This window comes from Mytilus edulis, chromosome 3, assembly GCF_963676685.1.
Source record: "Mytilus edulis chromosome 3, xbMytEdul2.2, whole genome shotgun sequence".
In the NCBI taxonomy this organism is placed as follows: domain Eukaryota; kingdom Metazoa; phylum Mollusca; class Bivalvia; order Mytilida; family Mytilidae; genus Mytilus; species Mytilus edulis.
In genome coordinates, this window is record NC_092346.1 from 94,113,655 (window position 1) to 94,132,684 (window position 19,030).

Here is a 19,030-nt window from a genome sequence, read left to right on the forward strand (position 1 = left end):
GAATTCCGAAATAAAGGATGTTAAACAGATCAATATATCCTACTAAGAAGGGATACTAACGAAAAATAACTGACGAGATAAATTAAATTTCTTGAACCAACAGGCGAAGGAATTTGCTTCCCAGGAATTAAAAAAAAAAACGAATGTCAAAAGGAATGGTAAATTGAGATTTCCCATTCAATTACATGTGATTACTTTAGAAACGTGACAAACAATTACAGTGAAAACAAAACACAAATAGCTTAACGTCTCCGTGGATACCATGGATAACATACTCGTGCAAGTATATGACTGAGTTGAAACATAAAGATAATCTTTAGATGAAGGAAAAACACAAATATAACACACCAGCTACCAACGAATTAATATCTAGCATACTTATTTATTTAGTATTATTACTTTTCATGAATCGTTTTATTATTGATGTGTATATTTTTTTTTATCGAGAGAACTTTGGTTTTCTATGTTGTACAAATCCGACTTAAATCACTTTTATTTGTCAATCTATAATATAAGGTATAACTACACTAAAAATGTGTAATCAAAATGAAGGACAGACACTAATGATACTATGAAGCACTGTACAGCGTCGATGTCATTAATAGCATGGGACGACATACATATGTGATATGCATCCTCCTGTGTTTTTTTCTAGTTTTATGTTTTGTACTTTGTAACGTTGAATGATTGAGATTATGGCACATACAGCGATCACTATACAGCAAAATACGACACAGTTAATTATTATTCCAATTCTATAATGGCAATGTTGACGATATTGTTTTGGGATATGTATTATTTCTTCTGTTTCATTATAGCCAGAATTCATATTCATTTAGAGTGAGACAGTAATTTATATTATATAACAAATGGGCGACATCGAGACATGTTGGAATTTCCCATTATATAAATATCGCCAGCTCATAGAAAAGTTAATATAACTTACTGAGTGTTTTTTTTTTTGCGGTGTAAATATCCTTTTAAAATAGTTTCATCAGAATTATATACTTCAATAAGTCTTATTTTATTTTAAGAAGTGTTTAAAGGAAGTTAAAATTAAGATTAATCATATTTTTCGTGACATTGTTTCTAATCGGAGTAATTTAGTGGTTTTATTTGACATGCATATCCGTGCGCATGTGTATTATTAAACGGATGAGTTCAAATAATAAATTAAAAAAAAATATCTTAGATATAAAAAAGAAGTTAAAAAGGCCGAATGAATACGAACTTGAAGAGCATTGAGAACCAAAAATTCCAAAAATTGTTGCCAAACACAGTTAAGGTAATCTATTCTTGAGGTAGAAACGCCTGATTATTTCAAAAAATCAAAAAAGTTTTGTAAACAATTAATTTATAAATTTGACCATATCAGTGATATCTCATGTCAACAGAGAAGTGCTGACTACCTGGCTGGTGATACCCTTCGGGTATGAATAAAAATTTCACCAGCAGGTGCATCGACCCAGTGGTTGTAAATAAACTCATCATATATACCAGGATAAAAATTTTGTATTTGCACAAGACGCGCGTTTCGTCCTCAAAAGGCTAATCAGTGACGTTCGAAATCAAAAGAGTAAAAAAGCCTTAATAAAGTACGAAGTTCAATAGCACTGAGGAATACAATTTTTTGCCAAATACAACTAGGGTAATCTATGTGTTTGTTATACATTTTCGAACCATATAATCATAATAGATGTTTTTTTTTTCTCATTTGTATATATAAACATCATGAAAAACTGGAAGTGTATTACAAGTTAGACTAAAGATGCCTCCCCAATTTTTGGTTGGGTTCATGTCGTTACGTGTATGGTTTCCTACGTTGTGTTTTGTGTATTTTTGTGGTCTGTTTGCCTTTTACTTTTTTAGCCATGACGTTGTTTGTTTATTTGGGATTGAAAGCTTTTATTTTACTCATACCACTATTATGTGTCAAAGAAAATTCCATGACGTTGGTTGATGACTTTATATTTATAAAAAATGTATAGACGAAAGATACAAAAATGTATAGATGAAAGAAAAATGTCTATACATGTCGATAAACAAAAACCAATAAGACGTTTTTTTTTCGGCATATGAGTTTTGAATATCTGTTCCTGCTTAATTAACTTATCTTTCTACTTTCAGTCCATAGACTTACCTACCCATTTTGAATTTACATTGGTGCTCGCTACTTTTGTAATTATATTTCATTTCCTAACCACCTACTATGATTCTCAAGTACTCGTCTTTTGATGAATCATTTGGGTTTTCAGTCTCTTACAGTATCTCTCACTAATAAGTGATGATATAATACTAATGAGAAAGTATTTCACATTAATTTTTATTTTTTGTTTAGTAAAGGGTAAAAAGTAAAATCACAAAAATACTGAGCTTATAGGAAAATCAATTCGCAAAGTCCATAATCACATGGCAAAATTAAATAACAAAACGCATAAAAAACGAATGGACAAGAACTGTCATATTCTCGACTTCGTACAGGCATTTTCAAATGTAGAAAATGGTGAATTAAACCTGGTTTTATAGCGTTAACCCTCTCACTTTGATAACAGTCTCATCAAATTTCGTTATATTTACATTGATGCGTTAACTAAACAGACAAAATAAATAAGATAGTCAAAATATGGGTACATCAGTCATCATCGTATAACAATTTTAAAAGAAACAATTTAACAGAACACAAAATCCTCAATCAATTTTAAAATTTACATAGGCAATGTAAGCGTACAGGGTTAAAAAATCAAAAGTATGTCAGAATAAATTTCAGAAATACACCCTAGATTTAAAATAGTCCAAAATTTATCTATAGAATTTATAAGAATCCCCAAATAGTTAATTCTACTATGCGATTGAATGATTTTGACGTTGGTGGTTCAACGTATTTTGTAATTGTTAATAGAAATATATCATAATGACATAATATAGAACAATATCAAACTTTCGGGATCTTTTAAAGTACAGAGTCACGTTATAAGAACCAAAGATATACAAAAAGTCGCATATACAAAACACACCACAAACAAATGAAAGACAATACAAACACATTGACGAGATGTATAAGTACCGAGCCACGTCATGGTAAACGATACAGTTACAAGGTAGGGATAATGTCAATAATGTTAAACAGTTATTTTTCGTGACGTCAAAAGTAAAATAACAAAATAATGACTAAATGGAACTTTCAAAATGGAAAGTACCTTATCAAGTGGCCAAATCAAAAGTTCAAAACACACCAAACGAAAGAAAAACAACATAACTGTTATATTTCTGACTTGGTTCATTCATTTTTTTTATGTGCAAAATGTTGGATTAAAACATACTATTCATGACTTTAATTTAATATCTACAATTTTAAGTTATAAGTTATGAACGTGATATGTGATCGAGTTAGTTTGACTCCTTATCGCATGTTTGCTTGACGACTAATGATACACTACAACTGTGAACAATTTGGGTATAACTATACACATTTTAAAGCATATACTAGTAGAACATAGACAAATACAATATAAAAAACTAACAATAAATACCAAGAACAGGTTCTGTATATTTTAATGACGGAATGTACATTAAAATCGAACGATAAGACGGTATGTTGGATATGGTCAAACAAGTTAGCCTTACACCAGATCCCAAACAGAGAAATGTTATATTGGTTTCTTAACGTTTTCTTTCCATTCGAGACAGAGACCAGACGATGCTGCGTATTTTTACATCAATAATTTTCAAACAGAAACATGTGTTAGAAACACTTTATTAATGTTATGCGTTAATTAAATTAAAGACACCTAACCTTTAAGACACTTTTTTAAAACAGAAAATTTCTATTCGAATGCACCGCCTTTTATCAATGAGGCAATTGCTCACTTCTCTTTCAAAATTTTAGACGTCCAAAGGTAGGTACATGTTTTAGCGGTAGTATGTGCTAGATGTTGGTAAAAGATGCAATATAAATGTTCATTGTTGTGTTAAATGTCCAACACAAAATGTAACGGAAATTGTAGTACATAAGGGTCCCTATTCTAAGTTTAATATTTTTAGAATATTGAATCAACATGATTGATTGTAGAATATAACTATGTATGTTTGCGCAACATATGGAGCTTTGATGTCACTGCAGCAACTTCTCACCCACATCCTTTGGTGTTGACTTTTATGAAAAAACAATATCGTTTCCCTTCTTAAAGGATTCAAACGAGAGAACTATTCTTAGTATTTAGTTGGAATGAAGTACACAATGCATAATTTGTTATTGAGTGGAACACGATTTTAATTTTTGTGAAAGTTTGACCTATCTTCAAATGAAAGTTAACAAAGTATAAGTTATAAGAAAAATGTATATAAAAGATTTATTTAATCTGTGCCATTAGTGACACAGGAAGTGGATCCCCGACCCATTATAAAGCCTGATATTGTAAAGTGTTTTAGTTTGTGTTGTTTGTTTGGTCGTCTTTCTAATCTTTTGGCTTAGGTCATGTCGCTCTTTATTTGAAATATTGTTGTTGTTGGACCTTTCGTATTTTTTTTTCTGTTCATTGTCTTGGATTTGACGAATTTCTTAATTATGCATTACACATATGCCTACGTGATATGCATCAATAAATACGAAAGCCAATGCCAGTTTGATTGGTCAGTTCTCATTTTGAAATGCTATCACATCTAATTAAACAGGTTAGCTCTGCACAAACTGAAATTTAAACTACAGTCACGCTCGTCGGTGAAGGGAAATTATATATACCTGTGGCAATATTCCAGGCTATTAGACATTTGCGAAAACTCGTATACACCTACGATTAGGATTACGATTAAACTGACAGGTAACAATTAAACTTTGGTCGTCTCAAAGTGTAAATACAAACTTTCGTTCAAAACCAATGCTATCTCATTTATGATAATTTTAAATGTTGAACAATTGAGTTTTCAAGCAAAATATGTAACTATAATTAACATATTTAATATTGGTCGTTGTGTTAAACTATAGTTTAAGTATGCCACTCTAAAGTATGCATATGTTGAAGGCCGTACATTGACCTATAATGGTTTACTTTTATAAATTGTTATTTGGATGGAGAGTTGTCTCATTGGCACTGATACCACATCTTCATATATCTTTATATGAAAAAACGAAAGAACATCATTTCATAAAATGATTTGACAACTGAGATTTCTTTTAAGGAGAATGAGATGCAACAAGTTGTTGTTTAAGAACTACATGTAGCGACATAAAGAATTTCGTTGATAACTGTTTTTTTTTATAAGCAACCGATATTCTTTCTTTGGAGTAACAGGTGAAACTCCTGAAACTTTGCTCCAAATTGTAGCCGATGTGAACGTTCTTTTCAGACAGATAACCGGTCGAAATCATACGCTTTCTCCAAGAAACAGAATACTTCTTTTTATTCTCTGGTTACGATCGTATCCGTCATATCACATGCTTTCTGTAATATTTGACGTTAGTGTTTCGACTATTAAAGATGAAATGCATGCATGTATACCTATTTTCGAAGAAACATATAGTCGTCTCATTCATTGGCCTTCTTTGGATAAATGGCAGGACTTACAAGGTGGGTGGGGAAAACTTTCGTTTGCAGTAGGGGCTATTGACGGAACTTCAATTGACATTGATAGGTCGATAACAGAACCACAGGAACAATATTATTCGGGACACAGACAATATCACTGCATTCATACTCAAGTTGTTACATTGAACGAAGGCAGGATATGCTATGTCGAATGTGGATTTCTTGGACATCAAAACGATGCTCAGCAATATATGTTGATGCGAAATATTGGACAACAACTTCCTTTCCCGGATGAACTATTTCTGCTGGGCAACAAAATTTATCAAAACAGACATCCAGTACTGACAGCTTATACTAGACAGCAAATATATATATTTGCAGAGAAAATGTAGAAAGTTAAATAGACTGATAACCCACTATATAGTTAAGGTTGAACACGCAATCGGAGAATTAAAAAAATATAAAGTTAAAGGGACTTTGTGGAGACATTCACGACAGCGATTAACATCTGTTGTGACCATATGCGCGGCCTTCGTTTGTCGCCGTAAAGACTTATTTACATAATGACAAAAATCATTTTACTATGTATCTTTATTTGTTTTTTTTTTGTTTTTTTTTGTTTTTTTTCATTTTGAGATGACCCTTTGTTTTTTTTAACTGTAATCGTAAGTCTAAGGTGTAATCCTAAGTGTAGACCTAGTTTCCGCAAATGTCTATTAACAATTTAAAGTTTGTTAAACGTCACTTTAAATCTTAAATTAATACATGTATGTGGTAGAGTGCAATACATGTTAACCCTAATTCAACCAATCGCATATATTTGTAAGTACCGTATAAAGTGAGGAATATAATGATATATCACCACGCGCACACCTGATAACTTTAATAGATTTCCCCAAATGCGGCCCTTTTCTATTACGAACAGTTATAAGCCGCTACCTTTGATACATAAGCTTATTAATATCCATATGTCTCATAAGTTCTATTTTGTTCTAAGGTTTAGAGATAGTTCAACAAAAATATATCTGAAAATATCGATAAAAGAAATTGAATTGTGATAGCCAATAGCGACGCTGTTTTTAATTTTGAAGCTACATACACATTTATTATCAACGCAAGGTAGAGATCTTAATTTTGATTTTATAAGTCACTTACATTTAAACTTGATCATGATTATCAGATGTAAAAGACTACTAACTAGTGTTGATATTTTTTCAGCTGTTTCTTTGGTAAGACTGATTGAATGAAGCTATACAAATCTTGTGTTATATGTTCTTATGCATCGTCGCTAGACCCTTGGCAGATTGACCAAACATTTGTGATTACATTGTTGCACTATTTAAAATATACCTGTGGATAAAAGTGACAACCACCCCGACATCATTATTTGTCACTCTTAAACTCTATTCAATGTAAAGATTACTTCAAATGTTTAAAATTGTCACAATATACCGTTTTGTGTTCTGGGGGTAAAGACTTGTTGCACAATCAGCACATAGCAATTATGGTTTTTATATTTTCTACATTTACACGTGATCCTCTGAACGGTGCTTTTTGATTGCATGCGCCCTGTTACAACTGCGACCAATAGCAATCTTTGTATATCCGAAAGTCTATCACAATCTGCCAAGGAGGATGTGATATAAGTGGAAAATATCAATAAATTTTAAAAATACTATAATCAAACATAACTCTGTGAAAAAATTGTGTATTTACAATGAATGTTTTTTGAGTAATCCAGTTTTCAAATTTTACGACCAATCAAGTCAGTGTTTTTATCCAAAATTTTGAGAAAATGGGTTAGGGTTACAAAAAATGATTTTACAAGAATGTACATCCCATATCATTTTGATTTTTTAAAATATCTTAGATATGTATTTTTTCAATCATTTTTAACAAAAAAAGTTAAAATAACATGCATTTTGTTCTTGAAACTGCGAAAAATCACAAAAATACAAAATTGACAGCATGGTAAATTTTACACAAAAAAGCGTCAAAATATGACAAAACTTTCTTATATTAACACCTACCTATAGTTTGTTTTAAGTAAAATTTATTCAGATTGGTCCACTTCATCTTTATAGAACGTATGAAAAAAAGTTTTTCGTTCTTTTTATTTACATAAATGAGGCCGTTAGTTTTCTCGTTAGAATTGTTTTACATTGTCTTATCGGGGCCTTTTATAGTTCACTATGCGGTATAGGCTTTGCTCAATGTTGAAGGCCGTACGGTGAGCTATAGTTGTAAATGTCTGTGTCATTTTGGTCTTTTGTGGATAGTTGTCTCATTGGCAATCATACCACATCTTCTTTTTAATATTAATTGTGGAACTGTGTTTTTTTTCACGATAATAGCCCACAAATAGGTAAAAATCGATGAAAAATGGGAAAATCATCAAATTTTGGCATTTTCAAAGGGCCATAGCAAAAAAAGAAATGCACTTCCATATGATTTTTTTCTTCCCCAATTATTTTGTTACAGTCTTATAAACCCAAAAATCAGGTTAAGAAAAAAGTTTAATTCTAGAAATTTTTGGCTCCTCAGAGGTGTACATCCTTTAAGAATTGATGCATCATTTGAATGAAAAATAAACAGTCACATCTCTTTTGATGTTTGATAGCAATTTGATAAATGCAAATGAGTTTGGAACTTGAAAAGGCATATATACATATGTATTATATAACTTATAGGATAAATAATTGACATATAGACAAAATATTAATCTGATTAAAGCACTTATTTTTTACAATCGTATTTTGAAACAAAAACCAATATACTTTAAACAGGCAACAGCCCTATAATGAAGGGCATGCTTTAAATCCCAGGGTTTGTCGTTTAACTTTATCAGACAAAACAAATGATAGATCATCTCGCTTCATGTTTATTCATTTTTATATTTTTAAGACAAAAGTTTAACACTAAAAAACGACATTACACGATATATAAGATCAAATATATTGGTCATGTGCTTATATGATTATTGAACAGGTCGAGAACTCTAGATTTCCTGACGTCAGAATATATTTGCATAGTAATTTCCCAAACACAAGGCAAAAAAACTGACCAATCGACACAATGAACTACATTGCATTGTGGACTACTACGAGTTTACTATCACTTGAAAACACGTGGAATTAGTGGAAAAAGTGAAAACTAATATAGTGTCTGGGATTCTCAAAATTAATGTTTTTGTTGTGCGAATATATTTATTGAAATATATATGACATAATCTTCAATTTGCATGCTCAGATTAAAAATGTATTGTTTAAGGGCTTCACAATTCCACTTTCTTTTTCGCCTTGTAAAAGTAGTTGAACAGGTTTGTTCCATAGTTATGTATTGTACCTGTGCACTAATTTCACGGCGTGAAACAGTGAAATTTCAGATGAAAAATGACCACTATCCAGAATGTAAATGTTTTGAGCTCTTTAAACATGAATAATGTCATTAAAAAATATTTCTGCTTCGAAAACAAGAAAACTGACACAGAAACACGTCTATCTGTACTGAATGTGTAAATTTATCAAGACCTGAACTATAAGTAAGAACATCATAATATTCATTATGTTAAAATAAGTGTTATAAAAGTGGGTAGGAATTGTGCTTGATATTCCAGTGATGAAGACATGATCTTTCAATCAGTGTGCAGTCGATTGCAGGTTAGGTAAACTGCCATCCTTTAAGAGTAGACAAGTCCGATTATAGCCAAATTACATGTCTGTAAGTCTAGACTAATTCAAAAGGAGGGTAGTATACCTTACATAATATCGACTTTACGGCTCAGCTAACAAGCAAGCTAATCAAGGAGTCTACCTTTCATTACACATTCAATGAAATCGGCTGTAATTGAGGTCTGGAGCTGGCATGTAAGTAGCTGCTAGCAGTCCTTTGTTAATTTATATATATTATTGTAATTTTGTTTAGTTTCTTTTGTTACCTATTCTGACTCGGAGTTTTACTGTGTATATTGCTGTGTGTTTTTTTTTACTACATTGGATAGATGTATAGGTGGAGGGTTGAGATCTCAAAAACATGTTTAACCTCGCTGCATGTTTGTGCCTGTCCCAAACAAAAGAACAAAACAAAACAAAAGGAGCCTCTGACTTTTGATAGTCTTGACTGATTTTAATCTTAGTTTCTTGTGTGTAATTCGGAGTTTAGTATGACCTCCATTGTCACTGAACTAGTATACATATTTGTGCCAGCTAAAGGATTCCTCCGGATGCGGAGATTCTCTCTGTATTGAACCTACATTGGTTGCCTTCGGCTGTTGTCTGCTCTATGGTTGGGTTGGTGTCTCTTTGACTCATTTCCCATTTTCATTCTCAATTTTGTACGGTAAATTATATTATAGCTTAAGCATTGCATTGCACAAAAAAATGTGATTCAGTAAATAACACGTGTTCTTGTTTGATTGTAATCACGTAGTTGTCCATCATGCATTGTTGCTCATTAAGCAGGTCGAGAACTCTAGATTTTCTGACGTCAGAATATATTTGCATAGTAATTTCCAAAACACAAGGCCAATATGGCCTGGAAAAACTGACCAATCGACTCAATGAACTACAATGCATTGTGGGCTACTACGAGTAAACTACTACTTAAAACACGTGGAATTAGTGGGAAAACAGTCAATTAATATATTGTCTGGGACTCTCATTACCAAGGTTTTTATTCTGCAAATATATTTAATGTAAAATATATAACATAATCTTCAATTTGCATGCTCAGATTAAAAAAATATTGTTTATTGGCTTCACGATTCGACTTTCTTTTTCGCCTTGCAAAAGTAGTTGAACCAGTTTTGTGCATTGTTATGAATTGAACCTGCATTAATTTCACGACATGACACAGTGAAATATCCAATGAAGTGACCACTGTCCAGTAAGAAAATCATTTGAGCTCTTTTAAACCTGTATAATGGCATTGCAAAATCATTTCTGGACCTGAACTAATAGTAAGAACATCATAATATTCAGTATGCTAAAAAGAAGTGTTATGAAAGCGGCAGGGGCGGGTCCAGCCGTTTTAAAAAGGGGGGTCCTAACCCTGGACAAAAGGGGAGGGGGTTCCAACTACTTGTCCCCATTCAAATGCATTGATCGTCCAAAAAAAGGGGGTCCATCCCCCAGAACCCCCACCCCTGGATCCACCACTGAGCGGGTACGGTATATAGCTTAATACATTTTTTATAGTTTCATCCATCGTTTGTTGCTAATTTTATCACAAAATATACCTCAGAGGTTATTTTATCGTTCGGCTGCTGTCCTGTTGACATATTATGTAAAATATCTCCAATATTAAAAGTCTCTGGATCATAGTGGGTGCCATATTACCTATTATTTTTTTTCTAAAACGTGCTTTGTATATAGAAATAAGATTCTGGAGATGAGGTATGAAAGCCAAATGAGACATCTTTCCAACAAAGACATACTTTGGTAAAGTAAGCAGTCATAGGTCCAATGCTGAAAAGTAAGCTATTAATGACCCAAACATTACTTGTGTAAAACAATCCAAACAAAAAAAAAACCCCAAAAAAAACCGGCCCAATTAAATATATAAAAGGACAAGAAATCTATCCCATCAAAAAAAAATATTGTATAGGAGCTAGCCTGTATTTCAGTGGTTGTCGTTTGTTTATGTGTTACATATTTGTTTTTCGTTCATTTTTTTATATATAATTAAGGCCGTTAGTTTTCTCGTTTCAATTGTTTTACATTGTCATATCGGGGACTTTTATAGCTGACTATGCGGTATGGGCTTTGCTCATTGTTGAAGGCCGTACGGTGATCTATAAATGTTAATTTCTGTGTCATTTTGGTCTCTTGTGGACAGCTGTCTCATTGGCAATCATACCACATCTTCTTTTTTATTATAGATCCAACGCTGCAATTTTCACAAAACATATCAAATTTTCCACCTTGTCGCACATACATATGGATAAAATCATTACTGTAACAGCTTATTTTCCTAATGCATGTGGAGCAAAACTTTGGTTAGCTTGCATGCTTTGTTTGTATATTGTACAAAATATAAAATATACAAGTTAAACTATGCCTATATATATATTGTTTAAAGATGTCAATCTTATTTTCAAAGCTTGTATAAACAACTATACAAACAAAGCAAGCAAGCAAACAAAAAAAAAGAAGTTTTACTTTGCAGGTTTAAGAAATCAGCTGTAATGATTTTATTCAGGATGGAAAATGTCCGAGCCGTTAAAAAACGAACAAACTGAAACTACAGTTGCTGACTTCAATACCTTCAAAAAAAGGGAACAGTTTGGAAATCCCATATACTGAAATGTGACCAACAAAAATACTTATAGATTTTGTTAACACTGCCATGTATGTAAATATTTCTTCGCCTTTTTTACGAACACAAAATTCAAGGATTTGCCTTTAATTATCTATTCGAACATTGCTGTACTCTTAAATATCAGCACCTGCTGTTATCGACGGCTTACTTTACACCAGTAAGTTTGTCTCATGGGTAAATGTGTTTTTTTCGCTGTTGTTTCGTTGCTTCTGGTGGACAAATACATGAAATCTCTGTGCCATCATCAAACATGTTTAAAATGGCTATATATCAGGTAATTCAAACCCTTTTTTCTTCGCATAGAAACAACTCTTCGTTAATCTGAGCATGGAAGTAATACTTTATTTTACGAACTATAAATGAGGATACACAAAATAAAAAACTAAGCGAAATTGTGAATCCCGCATTGCACGAAAAAATGTGTTGTATTTCAGTAAATAACACGTGTTGTTAGTTGATTGTAAACACGTAGTAGTCCATCATGCATTGTGACTCATTTAGTGGATTGGTCAAAAACCTAGGTAAAAATAAATTGCGTCACATGTAAATAAACAATTACATGTGCGAGAACATAAGTATGCTAATTTATGCATTTCCATATAAGGTAGTGGTCCCGACCTGTTGAACCTTTAAATCTTTTAACTAGCTATTTTGTGCTGTTTATGCAACACAATATTGTATCATTTTTAACTTATCAACTGTCCTTTTCTTGTAAGTGAGCTATAGATACAAACAGATGTCAACTATTCACTGACATTAAAGTTTTGTCAAAAAGTAAAGTAATAATACTCAACTTCAAGCTAAATTATAAAATGGAGAAGTCCATAAAAGGTGACAAAATCAAACAACCTTGACGACACATTTTACTTATGGATCTTAAAAATGCAGTACATCAGACAAATGTCAAATCTATAGTATCCTATCAGTGGCTATTAGTCTTCAACTTCTTAACATGTTTAGTCTGACTTTTCGATACATTGTTTGTATTTCTGTGAGTGTTCTAATGGAACTTGATTCTGGTATCAAATCAGCCGATAGCCAACACTTTTATTTACTCAGATTATACATATGACAGATTTTCAATTTTCTCAAAATGGTTTTGTTTAAAGTTTTTTTTACATATAGACATAGATATGAGTGCCAATAAGACAACTCTCCATGCAAATAACAATTAATAAAAGTAAACCGTTATAGGTCAATGTACGGACTTTAACACGTAGCCTTGGCTCACACCGAACAAAAAAGCTATAAAGGGCCTCTTAATTACTAGTGTAAAACCATTCAAACGGAATAACCAACGGTATAATCTATATAAAAAAAACAGAAGCGAGAAACACGTTTAAATTACATAAAAAAACGACAACTACTGGACATCAGATTCCTGACTGAGGGCAGGTGCAAACATTATATATCTTCAAAATATTTATTATATACCAGTTTCGATTGTCCAAGAAACATTCTGCACAACTGTGCCATTCCGTGTTTGAAACATCCAATACACATTAATTCGTTATAATCATAACAAAGATTAAAGCTGTTGTCCATTTATTTCATGATTAGTAATAATTTTTGTATTTGACGTGAAAAGCAAAATTGAAATTCCGTAAGAGAGTTGAATGATACAACAATGTAAATTTCAAAACAAAATCACAATTAGGCAAACGCTCTCTAGAAAGGAAGGTAAGTATTATCTAACAGACATTTTCTGAATCAATTTGTAGTGTAAAAAATATAAGATATTTTGCTAAATTTGTCTGGCAAACGGAACCATTAGTAAATATTTGAAAAAAAGTATTTTATTGAAATATGTGGGAACGTTTTCAAATAATTTTTAAACGGAAACGTTATAAAATTAATGACCAAATTTAGAACAATTTTTCTTGTAAAACATTTATGAAAATAACTTTTAAGGCTTGACGATACCGCCAGAAACAGCATCTACGGTATTATAATTTTCAGCGATTCCTTACAAATGTCTTAATTTTTTTTAAGTTGTCACTCTTCTGGTTTTTTATTTTTTAAGAAAACTTCACACATATTGTGGTACGAAAAGTGTACCTATATTGAAGTCGCAGGGCTTTTTTACTTTCGTTTTTCACCCGTTTTATATCAGACTTTTATAAATGACTATACGATATGGGTTTCATTGTTAAAAGCTGTACGGTGACTTATAATTGTATTATCTTCGTCTTCGTCATTTGCAATCTAATAAATAGTTGTCTCAATGACAGTTATGCGTCATCTTATATATTTTTTACTATTATTTCTTTTAAAAAGTAAAATAAAATTTATCTATACAAATAGAATAATAACGAGTAAAAGTCATTGTTGAAATAAGGATTTAATTTTTGTACATAAATAAGGCCGTTAGTTTTCTTGTTTGAATTGTCATTTCGGGGCCTTTTACAGCTGACTATGCGGTATGGGCTTTTCTCATTGTTTAAGGTCGTACGGTAACCTATAGTTGTTAATTTCTTTGTCATTCTGTGGAGAGTTGTCTCATTGGCAATCATACCACATATTCTCTTTTTTTATATTGAAAGCGGCCAAAAGTCTTCCCTGGTAAATGAATTCAGTCTTAAATTGGTCCATGTGACCTTAACATCATCTTAAATTTTTACGAAAATAAAAATAAAGTAAAGTATATTTTTATATATTTCATTTCTAAGTTGATTTATTTATTTCTTAGATTGTATGTGATTTTATTTTGTATGAATTGACCTCTGGTTTCACATGTCAATGTGATAGAATGTTTTAAAATAAAGCATACATTGATATTGATATTGATTTTAGTATCTAAGTAAATTTTCTAGTGTTGTCAATTCGGTATTTAGATAGATATAGGAAGATGTGGTATGAGTGCCAATGAGAAAACTCTCCATCAAAATAACAATATTCAGAATATTCTGCTTGCAATCAATACAGTACAATGCAGACAAAACAGTACTTTTCGCATATTTCAGTATGATGTTGATTTTGTAAGGAAACTGATACTGTAAATTCAGAAATTATTGCGAGGTTTTTATCATTGCGAAAAATGCGACAGAGTTGTAATTGCAATAATTTTAAACTCGCATTTTCAAATGTTTTATATGAATTAAACAGGATTTTTCTTTAAATCGTAAAAATTGAAATCGCATTTAAGTCTAAAATGACAAAATCGCAATAATAAAAGCACGCAATAGTTTCTGAATTTACAGTATTGAACAGTTTCAACATGGACTTAAAATGTTAGTATTCAGTCGTTTTTAACAGAGCTGTTCAGATCACAATGACTAATTGTCTATAAAGTGTTTTCATGCCATTGGTTTTCTTTGATAACAGATTTGTTTTGCTTTTTTTTCATACGGGGTCCATGGACCCAGTTTTTGTCCTTCAAAATGTGTTGTGTGGACAGGGCATATTATAGAAATCATTTTCAAATACATTCGAAATTGTTTTCGTATTTCTTATTTATATTCTTAATGCGAAAAAAACAGTAAGTAAAGGGATGAAATTTCATGTAAAAAAATTGGCGTATGAACTTTTATGTGATTTCTAGGTGAATTGATTTGGTCAAGTTTGAAATGTTCACAAATTAGTCTGTCCGATGCTGACAAACTGAATTACAAACCCTATCAATTAGCATGAAAAAACCTTTGAATAGACTTATTAAGAAGGGAAATAGTTACAAGACTGTTGTCAGGTCATTAAAGATTGCATATTTTTGCGTTAATATTGATTCACTTATAGGGTCTTTGCATCGGAACTAAACACATTTATTCAAAAACCAGTTGTTGGCATGACACGGGTTATGTTCTTCTCATATATGTTATGATGGTATGATACTAAACCCCTAACGGGAAGGATTGTGCCTGATGTTCATATGATGAAATCATAATCTTTCAGTCAGTTTAATTGAAGTCTGGAGCTGGCATGTCAGTTAACTGCTAGTAGTCTGTTGTTATTTATGTATTATTGTCATTTTGTTTATTTTCTTTGGTTACATCTTCTGACATCAGACTCGGACTTCTCTTGAACTGAATTTCAATGTGCGTATTGTTATGCGTTTACTTTTCTACATTGGCTAGAGGTATAGGGAGAGGGTTGATATCTCACAAACATGTGTAACCCCGTCGCATTTTCAGGAGCCTCTGGCCTTAGTTAGTCTTGTATTATTTTAATTTTAGTTTCTTGTGTACAATTTGGAAATTAGTATGGCGTTTATTATCACTAAACTAAAATGTAGTATATATTTGTTTAGGGGCCAGCTGAAGGACGCATCCGGGTGCGGGAATTTCTCGCTACATTGAAGACCTGTTGGTGACTTTCTGCTTTTGTTTTTTTCTTTGGGCGGGTTGTTGTCTCTTTGGCACATTCCCCATTTCCATTCTCAATTTTATGTATCCATATTTTGAATTAGAGACCTACAAAATGTATGTCCAAATGTCCTATCGCACACGTGAGCGGTTAATCTACCTATAAAACCAGGTTTTGTCCACTATGTTCTTCATAAGGAATATAATCATGATAATACCTGTACCAAGTTATTTAAGGACTGACTGTAATATTTTTTCTGTCTATGAAGAAATAACATAAAAAAATTGGTTCACACTGAATAATGCGCGATTTTTTTAACAGTGTGCACCACATTTTTTATGTTATTTCGAATAGACAGAAAAAATATTACAGTCATTTCTGATAATTTAATTTCTAAATTCCATTTTAAACCGTTGAAAACCATGAAAGAACGTTGATGACGTCACGGTCACATGACTAAATTATGTCTATGGGCTGATAACAAAATAACGTCAGCAAATCAGGAGACGCGTTACATCCAAAATTAAATTAGTTTGTATTAGTTTAATAAGTTTGATGTATTAATGTCACTATTTGTTAAGGGATTTTCTGTTTGTAATTTCCTTGTAATTCGATAATTTTAATTTTACTTTTTTTCTAATTAAATTAGATAAATAGTGCAAGTCAGAGACTAATGATTATCTGAATATAAAAAACCCGGGCAGTTTGTAAAATTGGTAGACAAAGCGCCATATCTGTTATTACATACAAGACTATGTCCTAGATGACATCTAAATATACAAGCATTCATTCAGATCTCAGTTTCATGAAGAATATCTGTTTACGACATATTTAACAATTCATCTTCTTCTAAGGTAATCAATTACTGAACTTTCCCTTATACCCTTAAGCTTGCGAATGGAAATTGTGTAACCTACACAAAGGATTCAAAGAATTCACGACCTCATTCCAGCTTATTATAACTTATACTTTTTACACTCAATACACTTTATTTATCCATTTTCTTGATATTAAGACATAATAGGTACGGAACAAGTTTGTATGAAACATCAGTTGCACATGTCACCAATAGATAAAAAGAAGACACAAAAGAGATCGATAACAAATGGAAAATATCCCTTATATAAGAACATCTAAACATAACAGCTCACTGGTTTGTTTACTTTCGAAATACGTCAGATGCAAAAGAAAATAACATACCACAGTAAATCATTGTATGTTCTATTAACAATTGTGTATGTCTATGAGCCTTTCAAAGGTCAGTAGAAATTATTTAAGATGAATGATATGTCCAGTAAATATAACAGTCGATTCTTTATAACAGCCGTCTGAAGGATAACGTTATAAGTTATTAAAATGTCAATTAGCTAGAAGAGTAAATTTAATGTTCTCGTATATTAAACCTGCTGTAAAACACTCCATATGCGGGTGACAATTAAATGTTGCTGTTAATGGTAGAAAATGAGTAATCATCATGTATATCATAGTATTTTTGTATGCATTCTGTACATTTGTATTCATGTATAAAACATTAAAAAGGAAAACGAGACAAAGAATGGTATTTTTAATAGTTTGTATGTCAACAGTCTGGATGAATAATTTGTATCAAAGTGGCGAAAGGAACAGCTCCAGTTATAAATATTGACGCAGACATTGATCGTTTTTCCACTTATTTAATGTTTTCACTTAATGTTAAAGTTGATTTATTAAAGTAAGAGAATAGATAGACCGGTACAGTTTGGCAATAAGTTCCATTTTGAACATTAAAAGACCAGACAACAAGAAAATGGTACGAGCTTAGACACAAAGAAGGACATTAAATTATCATTTCATTGAATGTTGTGATGTAAATTTATTCTTTATACAGTATTTCAAAAAGAATTGCTTCGACATGTTGTCTTTTTGTGATAAAATGCAACATATATATTCGACAATTCAAACTAATTTTTCATTAGATATTACGTTTTTTCCAATTGCATTTTTACAAACATGTCTATAGAAATTGTTAATAATCCTGATCCTCATACATTGCTTAATGACATCTATCACAATTTAGAGTTTATTACTAAATACAAGTCAACATTAAAACAAATAAAAAACATGCTTTGGATGTCAATTGATTAAAATACTTTACACAAGCACGCGGTAACTTATAATTTGATATAGTTTTATATTATACAGTTATTTAATATGTAACTATGCAATAGATCAGAATATATTTCCCTAGGTATGAAGATCAGCTCATTGTTCTATTGCCTGAAGCCAACGGATGAGGACAAAAGAAACAATGAGCTGATCTTCATACCAAGAGAAATATATTTTGATCTATTGCACTGTTACACATTCAATAACTGTAGTACCTAATATATACTGAGTCAGTTCTAACTAATTATCAGAAATAAAACACATGAAAGTTAAAACTGTATTAATTATAATGTGTAAGGAGCATACATGTACAACCAATACTTTAGAAATTTAATAAAACAGACATGAAATCAGAGTAATTTAAATAACAAGAAATCATTAAAGTCAACATATTAAATATTCTCCAAAATTTAACGGCTATACCATGAACGTTCAAAATACCCAATTTGATTGGACTCATGAATACCTTTCAACTAATCAGCTTTCTGAATAAGATGTCATAACAGGTCAGTGCAATAGAATGCACACAGTTGCAATAGAACGATAATTTCCAGTGCAATAGACCATGGAGCAAAAAATGGCAGGAAAATAGCAAATAATATAGAAATATTAATAAAACAGTAACATACTCTTTATTAGGTAATAAAAAAATGTAGTGTGTATCTGTTTTTTAATCTATTAAACTGGTCAAATTTATTAGTTGTTATATTAAATCATCTAACTTACTAAGTCTGAATAAGCCATGA